We start from the raw sequence: 14,298 nt of genomic DNA, 5'->3' as shown, positions 1-14,298 counted from the left end.
GGAGGCCAGATCTCACAGAGGCCATATCTTACAGAGGCCATGTGCAAACTCCCTTGTACCTATAGCATGGACAGCTTTATAAGGGCATGAAACCACTGTTTGTCCTTCCTCTGGCATGTGAGGCCATCCCTGTAAAGCAGAAAGATTGCAGCAACCTGAGACTTCTCCCCCACCAGACATCTTGCAGAAGATGATAGCATTTTCCAGGGTGAAATGCAAGCTGAAGCCCTGAAGCCTTACTGCTCTGCTTTATTCTGCCTCTTTTCTCCCCCTACCCTGCCCCTAAATAACAGAGATTTTTGTGCACTAACATCCTGCTTACCTGCCTGTAAAGGGGCAGGATTCAGAGCTGTAGCCACAGTTCATTTTTCCTTACGTTTCAGTGGTTTCTGTCTCACTCACCTTGTCTTTAATATCATCACTCATCACCTGTGCTGTAGGAGTGCCCAGTCTGTGCCCAGTCCAAGCCACAGCAGAGGCCAATTCTTGTCCCACTGCACCAGCCCAGCTCCCATCACCAGCCACAGGAAAATGAAAGCAGAGCCTCTCAACTCTTGTGCCATTTGGCCAGAGACCACGCAAGCCCAGGAACGGAGCAGAACACGCTTCTCCTCCGGACCAAAGGTCCCACCCCTACCCCAACACTGCCTCTTAAAGGCCTCCGTCCTAATAAAAACCAGCTGTCAGCTCCTCTCTCCAAAGCTGAATGATCCCTCCAGGGTGGGGTAACGCTTTCTCTTCCCTACAAAGAGGTCCAGTAACCCCTCCTTTGCTGCGGTGCTGGAGCTAAGTCCTCCTCGCAGGGGGGCTTAGCAGTGGGTGCATAATTAATAACAGTGATTTGCAAGAGTGGAGAGATGGAGACCAACTGGAAAGGATAAAATGCCTGAATAGCTTTTTTGGAATAAGAGGAATAATGTAAAATGTTCAGGGCAGCGTCTGCCATTACGGTCCCAGCTTTGCAAATGCTGGCTGAGAGTAAAAACACCTCATCTGTGAGCAAGGCTTTTGTTAGGCATCCCTATTTCTGCCCATTTTTAATCTAATCCCTAATCCCAACATTCATTCTGACTCAGTGATGGGAAGCAGGGACCAGGAGAGAGCTGAGCCAGGTTTTGCTCTGACGCAGAGGGTCTTGGGATCACCTCATGCAAGGCAGCATTAGGGCCAGGTTATCCGAAGGGCTTTTGGAGAGGTTTTCAGATGAGATTGACTTGCAGAAAAGAAGGTGGACTTTTTTGCAGAGCTCAAGGCAGCCACCCCTGCTGCCACATCTCCTGAGCAGATATTCCAATGCTGTTCGTGTGAATGTCCTTCAAAAATAGGATTTCTCTTGCCTATGTGGGAGCTGAGCATCTCTGCAAACCCAGCTGTGACCCAAGGGGCTGAACATTTCTGAAGATCCAGACACGACTTGCTCTGCTGGAGGGACACATTTTCAGACAAGGCAAAACAAAGCAAAGCTGAGATGGGACGTGGGTCCACTTGGTTAGTTGCAATCCATGGCCTTGACTGGAGAATGTACAACCCCAGACTGGGGAAGGATCCCAAAGCAACCCACAGTGCCCCATCTTAGCCAAGTATTTCTATTTGCAACTGTGAGAAAAAGCTGCTTTTTTGGTGGAGATTGGGGACAGCAAGGAGATTGATGGCATAATCACCTTATAACCTAACTTGGCAAGTGCTGGCAAGGTACCAGGGAAGGTGCCATGCCTTGAAACTCAGTCTGGAAGCATCTGGACAAAGAAAACCTCTCCCAGATACACTCTGCTCTATGTAGTCATAAGCCATAGGTAACACCAGGCTTTTATATTTTTACCTAAAAACTTCCTTGCGTTTCACAGGAGTAATTTCATACATCCATCTCACTCCCACTTTCCCTGGCTTGGAGACGTAAATTTGAAGCTCCTCTGGACAGCTCAGATTTTCAAGCATCCACACCCCATTTAGTTCCTCCTAATACATGGCTCTCCTCTCAGCTCTGGGTGCTAGCTTCTCCTAAGAGCCTGCCTGGCTGGATCAAAGCTATGGGCACCCAGAGTTGTCCATCCGCTTGCTCTGCTGGGAGCCCAGCTTCCAAAAACCTGCTCTCTGATTTTCTGAGGCATCCTTTAAGACATTCTTAAGACACTCTTAAGACATCCAGCTTGAGCTAGCTTCCCTGCCAGTTGGTTTGATTAAGGAATAGTCTTCAAGGGGATGTTATGAAACCCTTCATCCTTTCCCCAGAAACACACAGGCTTGGTTGTTTTGTTCTTATCTGAAACTGCTAAGAAAACATCGGAGATTAATCCTTTTTATTGACAGCAGTGGGGTTTTTTTCCTGAGTGATTTCTCTCTGATCCTCATGTAATTTCTCTCCGATTCCACCCTGATAGTTCAGTTAGGCGTTCTGTTTACCTACAAACACCTAATTATGGGCTTTGGTTCCTCTTCCATGATGGATTATGTCCATCGTAAAAACTTTGTGAAATACTTTTGAGGTTGTAGTATCGATTCAAGGCCTGACTTAGCACTGAGTTACTTGAATTTTATTCCAGAGTCATTCCAGTGGTTAATTATAGGATGGCATAAAAACACAGGCAGGCATTTGTTCCTTTTGCCTCCTCATAGCATTGCTGTGCTATCGCTTGGCCACCGTCCTGCTCTCGGAAAACATAAGCTGTTACGTATTTCTTATTCACTTAATTGCATGGAATCTACAGAGCAAATATTCACAAAGCTATTTTAATTGAGGAAATCTGCAGGGTAAATATTCCCAAAGCTCTTTCTCTCCTCAGCAAAATGCAAGGCAGGTTTGAAAGCCGTTTGTCACTTTGCTCAGAAAGTCAAGGGCTTGGCAGGGTGATTATAGGGAGTTCGTAAAGGTGAAGTAATGGGGAAGAAAAATGGGGTGTTGTTTGAGCCACCTTACCTGGGCACATCCCTGCAGCCCACCGGTGCTGGCATGCATGCAGAATCATAGAATCATCAAGGTTGGAAAAGACTTCTAGGATCATCAAGTCCAACCATCAACCCAAAACCACCAGGTCTCCTAAACCATGCCCTGAAGTGCCACATCTACACATTTTTTGAACACCTAGGAAGGCAAAATACCAGCAGACTTTTCCCATGCAGAGCTGCATGCAGAGCAGCCACAAAAGTCTGAAGACAGCATGTAAAATCCCTTCTTCTGATCCCATCTTCATCCCACCAAGACCTGTAAGATAGACCTAAGGAGAATTCTGGATGTCTCTAGAGGATGTGCCTGGCAGAGGGCGGCCATGCTGGGGTTATAGTGCTGCTTCATCAGCTCACAGAGGCTTGGGAGCCTGTGTCCTACAGGGGACATCCCACCCCACCCCACCTGCCTAACACGCCGTTTTCCCTGGAAGTGAGGTTTGTTATCCTAAATTCAGTACGAAATAGTGCAACCAAACTGCAAGGAGTCCCCAAATCTGTCCTGAAGACTGGGCTATAGGACCGTGGCACACCTGCTTGGTAGAACCCCCTTCAACAGCCCATGAGGTTCACCAAGCCGCTGCCAGTTTAGCTGCTGGAGGCATGTGGTGGTGCGGAGGTTGTACTGAGAGTCAGTGTTGGTGTGTTGTCTCTGAAATGTTTGGGATGACAGATGTCGGAGAGAAACGGGTGGGTTAATTTAGGACTTCTCCAGTTCCCCACTTGTTTGTGCACAGTTTCACTGTTCTTGTCCCCGCTCCGAGCCTTCTCCTGGGGACAACGGACTGTCATGGGTACAAAATCCCTCTTACTATGTGCATGCTTGTTCCTGGCACAAAGCAAGCCAGGGCTCCCAAACACCACTGCTGCGTTATAAATAGTATTATTTATTTTTAAACACGGATACAAAGGCATCAGGCTTCCTTGAATTATCCCGATCTGTTAGATTGGCAGCTTCCTAATCCTGCAGAGCCACAGATACCACGTATGGGTGTGCGTGTGCTTTGACAGTCACGGCTGGGAAGGACCACGCTCTCTGTAAACCCAACAAGCCTGGATGCCATCCCAAAGGATGCATTTCTGCTCACGCAGAGGTTGGGGGCTTGATGCTGTAACCATTTTGGGTAGATTCCCCATCCCTCTCCATGCTGGAGATGTGACTGAACGTTTTCTTTTTACCTTTCAGCCTCTGAATCCAGTCCCCGCTTGGCTCGGTGGAAAAGCTCTATTAATATCAACAGAATACAATCAAATGTGAAAAGCCACAGCCTCGACAAACTATAATAATTCATATTCACTGAGAGGCTGATCCTCCTTCTCGCTCCTCCTTTCATCTCTGCCATGTCTGTGATAACAGTAAGACTTTATGCTACAAAAATAACCCAGAACTTGCTACTTCCATCTGAAAACACAACAGCTTCAATTCCTGACTCATCCTACTACTCTGCAGGACAACTCCCATATTTTTCCACTTTTTTATCCATTTTGTGCTGCCCCTTTCTTCTGACCTTCTTCTCTTCAGCACAAAAAGAGCACACAACTGTTCTTCGGTTGCTGGGGTGCTGTTTTCTTGCTTTTGTTGTGGTTTGGGGTTTTTTTGAACTGGAGAAGGTGAAATATAGAGTCAAGGGGAAGGAGATACCAGAATGCATTAAGGCAGACACTGGAATGGCAAGCCAGCCGTTATCCAAGTACATGTGGCAGAAAGCATCTCTGAATAAACAATAATAATAAAATAATAATAATAATAATAATAAAAGCGGCAGAAAGCTCCCTTCGCCTAATCAGGCCAAAAAAATAAAGGTTTGGCAAGGAACAATCTGAGAAAGCGTCTGAAGAGCTGGAATTAGGTTCTGTATCATACAGAAGAGCCAAAAATGTGTTTGGCCACAACCAACGCATGGTGCATTGCAAAACGTTTCATGAGGAGATATTTAGAGGGTGGGATGGTTGGCATGGAGAGGAAAGGGGGACGGAGGCATCGCTGTGGGAGGAATATCTTTAGCCTTCAAACAACAGCCACTAAAGTGTCCTGAATTCTCTGCCTCCCCAGAGGTGCCAAGGGTTGAAAGTGGTGTGCAGAACAGCTTTCACAGGATAATGTAATCTCATTTACAATTATTTTTTAGCTGCCTCTTTCACAGTGAGAAGGAAAAGCCCAAAGATAGGGCCTGATGCAGGGATGTCAGTAGGCTTTGGATTAATGGGTTTTGGATTGGACCCATGGTGTAAGAGACAGTGCTCCAATCTAGCCATAAATATAGTGGCTTCCATTAACGTTTATATTTGCTCTAATTTATTTAACCAAGAAAGTCAGCAGAGGCCCATAGGTCTCGGTATTAAGAATGAGCTGGCCAAGACAGCAGCAGATAAAGCTTGCACCAGCATAAATCAAAGCTTCCATAAGTCATACTCAAGAAACCATGGGTGAGTAAGGCAATAAAATGTGACCATTGTTTCTTTATTTTATCATTCTCAGCTTTCATTTTCTGCTGGAGCCAAACATCATTTCTGCTCCGTCTTTTTAAGAGGTCCTTGAGAGGATGGACCAAAATCATTGCAAACGCAGGATCTAGAGCAGGAGTTCAGAAGCTGGGATTTGCAAGCAGCTCACAAATGCTTTGCCTCCCTTTATGGCCAGATAATAATAAAGATGAGATCCAGAAGCTTTATTACTTTTTTTTTCTACTTAAGTGTTGGAAACGTCTGTGCCTCCACCTTGTTAGACCCACCTCGTGAAAAATCGTTGCAATCCAACATTGCGTTGTCCAGTATAATTTGAGTCTACCCTCATACAGCCATCCATCCATCCTGGAAATGGAGACGTTTAATTTTCCCCGTCCCAGGGGTGCAAGGAGCTGGCAGGAGCCCCACAGAAGGGCTGGTTCAGCATCTCACCTCCCTCGACACGGGGCTGCAGAGAGACAGTGGATGCCATTTTGCACCGGGGAGAAGATTTAATTCTTTAAAGTTCATCTTGGCAAGCAGCCCTTTTCCCATCCAGTCGCGGCACCCACCTCCTCAGACCTTTTGGGGGGACCAAGTGCTCTTTTAGACGCCTTTTTTTCCTTTTATAATACCCTGCAGGACGGTACCAGTTTACGACTGTATTTCAGTGATGCTGTTCCTGCTACTACAGTCATGGCTCTGTCATGATTTCCATTATAAACCTCGGACTGGATATTTTTTTCTTTTTCTTTTTCTGGGGTCTATAATTCGATCATAAAAACTCGTGCTGGGCTGAAATTCAGCCGCCAGGTCTTGGTTGGACATCAAATCTGATTTAACCCTGAGGATGCTGAACTGTTTTCAGGTAGATGAGGGCTTTTGGGTGCTGAGCATGCCAAGGTGTGGGACACAAGTCCTTAGGGGAGCAAGGAGGGGTGGTCCACTTTGGTTTGGGGTATTGTAGGACTGAGGTGCAGGGAAAATCCAGCTGGGCAATGCTACGGTCTGCTCTGCATGTCTTGGACTACAGATTGTAGCTGGTGTACCTTATTCCTTTGATCGACATTTTTATTTCACATCCTCATGGGTGTCTCATATTTGATCTATTCATGAGCTTTTCACACTGAATTTCTTAATGCATTTAATGCATATTTTTATAGAAAAACACACACTTATTATGTTTTACCAGACATATGCCACTCAAAAGCACCTTGTCCGCCTTGCTCTACATCTTGCTGAATCAGACCTTTGATCAACCTTTGTATTCCAAGCCCTTCTCCAGAAAGGCTGAACTTTCCCAAAAGGATCACTTAAGTTCAGGTGGGTTTCAGGTTTGACAGCAGCTCCAGCCCACCAGAAATGGCTGGTTCCTGGGTCCAAACTCATCTATTCAGTGGCTCAGATGTACCACCAGCTCAGAAAGCTCTTCAGTTGTCTTCTCACGGAGAAACCAAGGCGAGGACTCAATAGGGCTGAGCACAGCACAGAGAGAGCTGCGTCATGGACAAGGATTTACTGGGGGGAAAAAACCAGCAGCCCCCTGCACGCATTGCATGAGGGAAGGCAGAATGGGAACCGCTGATGGATCAGCTGCCCATGGATTCCCCATCTCTGTAAATGATGGGGGAGGAGGGGGGAAAGTGCAATGAAAAGGAGTGACACTATCTTGCAGTTATGGTGGGGTGGAGTAAGGACACTTCCAGGTCAATCCACCTTCTTTAGAGACCTTCTGTTGTGCTGCCTCCCACTTTCACATTTTTTATCTCAACACAACTCTTTCTACTTAAGCACCCAGGTTTAAATAGAGCTAAAACAGCAAGAGGTAGGTTCTGACAGCAGCGGGTGGTCTTTGCTCCCACGGATGCTGCTGCTCTGGGACAGTCTGTGGGTCACCCATTGTACTGACGCAACTCTGCCCATAAAAGCTGGTGGTGTAGACATGTTCAAGCTCCAAAGAGCAGAGCAGATGGCTCAGTGGCTGGGAAGCTACAAGACACCTCTAAGGAAGTGTCCAGTCCAAGGTACGTCCTGAATTACACAGAATCCCAGCATGGCGGGGGTTGGGAGGGCCCTCTGGAGCTCACCCCATCCCACCCCCTGCTGGAGCAGGCACCCCCAGAGTAGGGGCACAGGGCCGCGTCCAGGCGGGGGGTGAATGTCTCCAGGGAAGGGACCCCACAGCCTCTCTGGGCAGCCTGTGCCCCTGCTCTGGCACCCCCACAGCAAAGGGGTTTGTCCTCATGTTCAGGGGGAACTTCCCATGTTCCAGCTTGTGCCCGTGGCCCCTTGGCCTGGCGTTGGGCACCACTGAAAAGAGCCCGGCCCCATCCTCCTGACACCCACCCTTCAGATATTTATAGGCATTGATGAGACCCCCCTCAGCCTTCTCTTCTCCAGGCTGAACAAGCCCAGGTCTCTCAGCCTTTCCTCACCAGGGAGATGCTCCAGCCCCTGATCCCCTTGGCAGCTCTGCGCTGGCCTTGCTCCAGCAGCTCCCTGCCCTTCTTGAACTGGGGGGCCCAGAACTGGACAAAAAATTCAGCCTGGAGAAAAGGCTCTTCCCCTCTAGACCCACTTACCTGTCCCCCTTGCCTAGGGATGGAGCAGGAGAAAACGCCCTTAATTAAAGCAATGCAGCACAAAACCAGGACAGCGTGTCCTCATCTGGAAAGCGGGTGTAACAGCACTTTCCTAGCCTGTGCGGGCACAGAGAAATGATGTTAAAGACTTTTGCATTGATCAGATACTTCAGCCGTAAGGGCTCTCCTGAGAGCTTAAAATTGATGGGATGAGGTATCATGGCTGTACAAACCCCTAATCTATCAAAGCAATAATCTGTGGAAGAAAGATACTTTACAACGCACTTACAGAGCAGATGGTAAGTGACTTATGATGTATTCTACCTATCGTCCGCAGGAAAATGGTATTAATAAAATATGCTGACATGACAGATTAATAGCTCAGAACTGCGGTCCAGGAGAGGTTAGAACTAGCCTATTCTTCCTCTGGGGTTTTTAACAATAAGGAATTAAGTAAATGTTACAAACTGAAGATTATGTGCACGCAATATTAAAGCAAGGCTTTGGTCTGGATGGAGGCTGTAAAATCAGCATCGTGGGACTCGATGTTTATTGTGCTGCGGTGGCACCACTGTAACTTTGCACGGTTTACAAATAAAGCGTGGCTCTTTCTTGCTGCTCGTGCTGCCAACCCGTCCCAGCATCTGAGAAGCCAGATGTGCTCCTCTGGCTCCGGCACCACCTCCAGCAGCACCAGGGGCCTGATCCTTCACACACAACCATCCCACCTCCCAGCCTGGAAAAAAAAAACCCACACCAAAAAAAGGGCCTGAAAAGGGCTGGTGTTGTGGGTTTTTTTTTTTACTTTTTGGAAGTGAAACACAAAGTCATCCTAGAGTTTATCACCGCTGAGAAATTTGGTGGGTTTGATCTTGGGTTAGAAACGGAGATGCTGGGGCTGCGTTCCCTGCCCCAGCAGTGAGCGGGAGGTGTTTCAAAGCCCTTGATTTCACCCCATGACCTTATTCCTCTCCTTGACCTTCCCTTCCTGATTCCAATTCTTTGGGGCAGAGCCTGGGGGGAGGTGAAGGGAGGGGGACTATTTGTGCCAGATAATTGTAAGCCTTTATAGTAGTAGCCTGAGATCCTTTGGATCTTCCATAGTCAGTGGGAGGGGGAGAGGATTCTCCAATGGGCAACTGGGAGCCCTGGAGCCGAGGTCAGGGAGGCCATTTTGGTTGGGAGCTGCTGTATTTCATGTGATGGTTGGTACCATCCAACCATAACGACAGAAGGTTTGATTCTTCTCACCCTTCTTCAGCCTTCCTGATGGCGGGTGTCTAATCCGGCCAGCTCTGCTTCCTCTGAAGGTGATGGACGGTGCCGTCCCTACCAAACACTGCCCCGCAGGGGATCTGAACACGCCTTTGGCGGTTCGGACTAGCACAATCGCCAGTGCTGCACCGTGCTTTTGGAAATGTGGATCTCCGGTTTGGAAAAGAGGAAACAGAAGAGTTCAGAGTGGCTTTTGTATCTGTGATGTCTGGATTTAGGGCTCCACCTCACCTATCAGTGGGACCAAGCTGGGTAGAGATGCAGTTCTCACCACAGCGGCACCAGCAAAACCACTTCACCTTGGCAGTGTTGGTTCTTCTCGTCTTCCAACACCAAGCCCTGTTGTCAAAGTCACTGCGTCCATGTTGTGACATGGAGTGACCTACGGGAGGGAGGGAGGGAGGGCGGAAGGAAGGAAGGAAGGAAGGAAGGAAGGAAGGAAGGAAGGAAGGAAGGAAGGAAGGAAGGAAGGAAGGAAGGAAGGAAGGAAGGAAGGAAGGAAGGAAGGAAGGAAGGAAGGAAGGAAGGAAGGAAGGAAGGAAGGAAGGAAGGAAGGAAGGAAGGAAGGAAGGAAGGAAGGAAGGAAGGAAGGAAGGAAAAAGAATGAGAGAAGGCGAGAAAGCCAAAGAGGGAAGGAAAGCAAGAAGAATGCTACCTTTGTTCTTTGCTACATTAAATTTAAAACATCACACTGGTAGTAATATATTGGCTTCATTACACAAAGACTGTAAAGTCCAGCTAGCTCATAATTCCACCAATAAAGATCCTGATTTGCCAATAAAAATTAGGGCAGCCACTGATCCATAGTCTAGATTTCCTGCTTGGAATGGAATTGTAAAATATGATGATCAAATTTGGTGCAAAACAGAGCAGATGTGCAAACTAAGCCAAGCAAAAGTATTCCCCTTTCCTTGCCACTGCCATATGAACCCAGACAGGACCAGGTCCTTCAGCAGAACACCCTAAACCACCTACAGCAGTTGCAATGAGGAACCTCATTTTTTAAGCTATATGGAAAGTCTTTGCTCACCATTTTATGTGCAACTTTTTTAGCAACTTACAAGAAGAGGCACAGAGAGGGTTGATTGAAAACTGATGACACAGTCTAGCCTTGCTTTTAGCATTTTGGCATGCAGCACAAAAGCATTTCTGAAATCCCTCCAGCATCTAGGACTGTACCTGGAATGTTTTTAGGACTAATATTAAAAATGTATGGTAGGCTAGAGGCAGGTCTACTCAGATGAGTGAACATCAAATGAATTACCTTCTATCTGTGAGCAATAGAAAGGCAAGAGTCTTGTGTGATATATTTTGCCTCTGGGGGAAAAAAAATCTTGAGAAAGTACCTTCAACCTAATTTCAAACTACTTTGTCTGGTGTTTTCTCCAAGAGCCTTAAAAATGCTTGCAATCCCATAAGCACGGCTATGGGTCTTGTTCAGTCAGTTCCCAACTCCACCACTGAGCCCTGGTCTTCCAGGAACACCTGCCAAATAAAATGTTTGGAAAAAAAAAATACATGTGGTCTTTACTTAGAAGTCTTGAGGGTATCCAGATCATAAATTTGTTGTGGAGTGTGTGGCAATGCTTATTTACTCGCGATTGATTATTTTTTTTGTGGGCGTTTTCCAACTAAGGTAGAAAGTCAGAAAGCACTAAACGTAGTAAATCCATAATGTATCTTAAAGTAAGTGCTGAAGGAACGCATCAAAATTAATTCTCGGAGAAAAAGACACAGGAGACGTTCATTTGTATTGGCGAAGGTGCCCAGGGGAATAGTAACGTCATTATTAGAGGGGTGCAAATAAAAAGTAAAACCCTGGGCAGAGGAAGATCATCTGGACTTGGGGTTTGAGATGGAGGTGAGAGCCTGCTGAGCCTCTGTGAAAGAGCAGGGCAAGGTACACAAGCCCTGAGCAAACAGCTTGTGGTCTTGCTATGGCCGCAGGGGCGAAGCTGCCTCTGGGAAGCTTTAGGATGAGGTTTTCTTTCAAGTTTCTGGTTTTATTTGAACGTCAAAGTTGAATCAAAAGTCAAAGAACGTGGACTTGGGTTTGGGGGGGGGAGCTTTTCATGGTCTTCCTCACCATTGCATCTGTCCAAGGGGAGGGCGCGCATTTGCATTGATGTTTCAGTTTACAACAAACCCAAAAGAGAAGGCCTGCTCCAGGGAAGCACCTACCACACATCAACCAAGAGTGGGTCCACTAGACTAGGCTATAGCTAGTCCAAAAAACCCCATCTTTGAACTGTAGATGTCAAGTCTTCAGCACTTTTTCACCCTGCATAGCCTGGTGATGTGGCCATAGCTAGACATCTTCACCCAAGGAGCGGTGGTTAATGTTGGGGTTTAGATGAAGATCATGTAGAGACACAGAAGGTCTTGGCAGTGGGGTTCATAGGTCACGTCTATGCTGCTGTGTAACAGAGGACTAGTGAGTGTCCCTGGCCTTGAGGCCAAGGGTTATGGACCGGTGGGTGTCCCGGTCCCTGTGTGGAGCACATCCCCCCTACACCGCACACAGTGCCGCTTTCTCCCATCTCATGTGTTGCCCCTCTGGTCCCAAGACATAACAGCTTTATGTGTTTTGGCCAAGTTAAACTGTCTGAAATAATACGTGGGATGTGCTGCAGACCACCAGGGTGGTATTTTCTAGCATGAAACCAATGCTTGAGGGTGTGAAGCCTGCTGAGATAGTGTTATAGGTCTACGCATGGGAGAGAAAGGGCTAAAACAGGTTCAGACTCACACTCCCTGCCCATGAGGACTCTTAAGTAGCTCATCCCAAGCTGGGCATGGGGCATGGGCTGAGCGGTGTAGACCATCCAGATGGACTCAAGCTCATCTTCTGATGGCTTTCTGGTCAGCAATGCAGACAAACCCATTTTCTGGGTCAGTCTGGGTGGTCCTGGGCTCTTCCCATTTAATGTGGGAAAGGGAAGAGATGTTGCCCCTTTTGTACCCTGCCTGTACCGTCTCCTCTCTTTGGTCCTTCCTTTTAGGAAACTCAAATCCAGCGTGAAAAATGCAGGGCTGGGGGAAGAGTTTTAAGAAAAACCCTCATCACCCTTCCACTCATCAATTTCTTGATCTCTTTGAATGTGAACCACAATAAAAACAATATTTAAACAAAGGGGAGACTAAATTAGCATCCTTAATGAGAGCACCACACATTTCTACACATGGGGCAGGAGACATCTGACCACCTACATTTATCAGCATGTTCCCTCCACTTGAGGTAGTCATGTCCAGCTCCCCTTACAGCCAACATAGAGAGAGGGACCCTTGGATACACCCCTTCTCTAAATGCAGCCATGGCAGAACACAGACGACCTGCTCTTCGGGAAAGTCTCCATCAAACACCAAGGCAGCTCAGGGCAACCAGAGGCATCGGGTCACTGATGCAGGTGAGATGGATCCATGTCCAGAAGGGACCGAGAGCCATTTCATTTATCACAGTGGCCCAATTACTAGCACTTTAAAAAAAAAAATCATAGACACCCAGGACACTCCACCATGGGGACAAAGGTGGGATGTGTGATCCCACAGAGGGTTTGCAGGAGGGAGCACCGGGCTTGAGAGCCGGTGAAGGAGATTCAGCAACAGTGGAAACGTGTAGGATTCAACCAGCACCTCTGGGTGGATGGAAATGCATTGGGTTCGGCAGCAACGGCTTTCCAGCACCAAGGAGCAGCAGACAAGCCCCGAGAAGAAAAGATGTGGCAACTGCACTTTTAGTCAGCAAGAATAATGTACCTCTGTCTTGTTGGCAGGAGCCACAGACTTCTCTTTGTGGGCATGGGTGAAAGGCAGGTCCCACGACACCAGCATCCAACCCACGGTGCACAGCTGGCTGGGATATCCCAGCCTCTTGGCAAAGGCATTTTTGCAGCCGCGATGGCCCACGGAAAGCAAACCGACCCCGCTGCAAACCCCTGGACCTCCGAAAAACCAAGTGCTGGCTGCAGGGGCGCGATGCTCTGGGACGTGTGTTTGCAGGACCCGGCCTCGGCGGCGGAGCGAAAAGCAACGAGAGGCACGTAATTAACTTCAGATGTACCTGACAAGATGTCACGGACACAGACGCGGAGAGGAGCAGCATGTTATTTGTTTCTCATAATGTAACAATTATCTTGTTGTAAGAGGGGCTCTCTCCCGCGCTCCCTCTCTGCCTCTTGTTTTCCTTCCACATTCATTCACACATTATTTAACTTTTGACTTGGACACAGCAGGTAAAAGCATTTAACAGCTTGGCTGCTTGTTCAGACGGAGCTGGGAAGGGGGGGGGGGGAAGCAGGCGGCAATTTTTTGCCTTAAATTTTCAAGTTTTCAGCGCTGCATTTTTCTAAAGGGGGGGGGGGGTAGAAGAAAAGGGAAGGAAAAGGGGAAAAAAATGGCATTCCACAAAGACAGAGTCACATTTTCCAGCATTATAACATGCTCTCCGCTGTCCCCAGCCTTCGCTCGGAGACGCATTCCCGCTCCGCGGCGGAGAAAAGGTCAGCGGTAAAAATTTCGCAGGAACTCCATCATTGTCCTCGCGGGACGTGTTCATCAGGAGGAGAGAGCCGGGCGTCTCGCTCTGTCGACAGAAATCCACATCACAAAACGTATTACTGGGGGGAGGTGGGGTAGGGGGACCCACGGCCAGATTGAGCCCATGACTTCATTTCGCAGGGGCTGCCGCCGCCGGGTGATTATTTCCCCCAGCTCGCTGGATACCCACGGAGGCGTACGGAGGGGACGGACAGACGGACGCTTTGCTGAAGAAGTGATAAAGGCAGGAGAGACAAAACAGGGTGGATGTGATTTAAAGGGCTGGAAGAGCCTCTGCCCCAGGGGAAAATTAACTTTTAGTTTATGTAAAGGGAGGTATAACTCTGCTTTGCTGCCAGGTGTGTATCTACCTGAGCTTGCACAGAGCAAATCCAGCAGCCAGGGGGATATAACAGCGTTTGCCCGGTGCTGGTCACTAAACAGAGTGAGATTTTTAATGGGGAGTGAAGCTGATCATTGCAATAACAACTCAGTCTCCTTGGATTCACCCCAAAACGAG

The sequence above is a fragment of the Phalacrocorax carbo genome, chromosome 1 (assembly GCF_963921805.1).
Source record: "Phalacrocorax carbo chromosome 1, bPhaCar2.1, whole genome shotgun sequence".
NCBI lineage: Eukaryota > Metazoa > Chordata > Aves > Suliformes > Phalacrocoracidae > Phalacrocorax > Phalacrocorax carbo.
The sequence above is the reverse complement of the archived record's forward strand: the minus strand, read 5'-3'. Positions refer to the sequence as shown.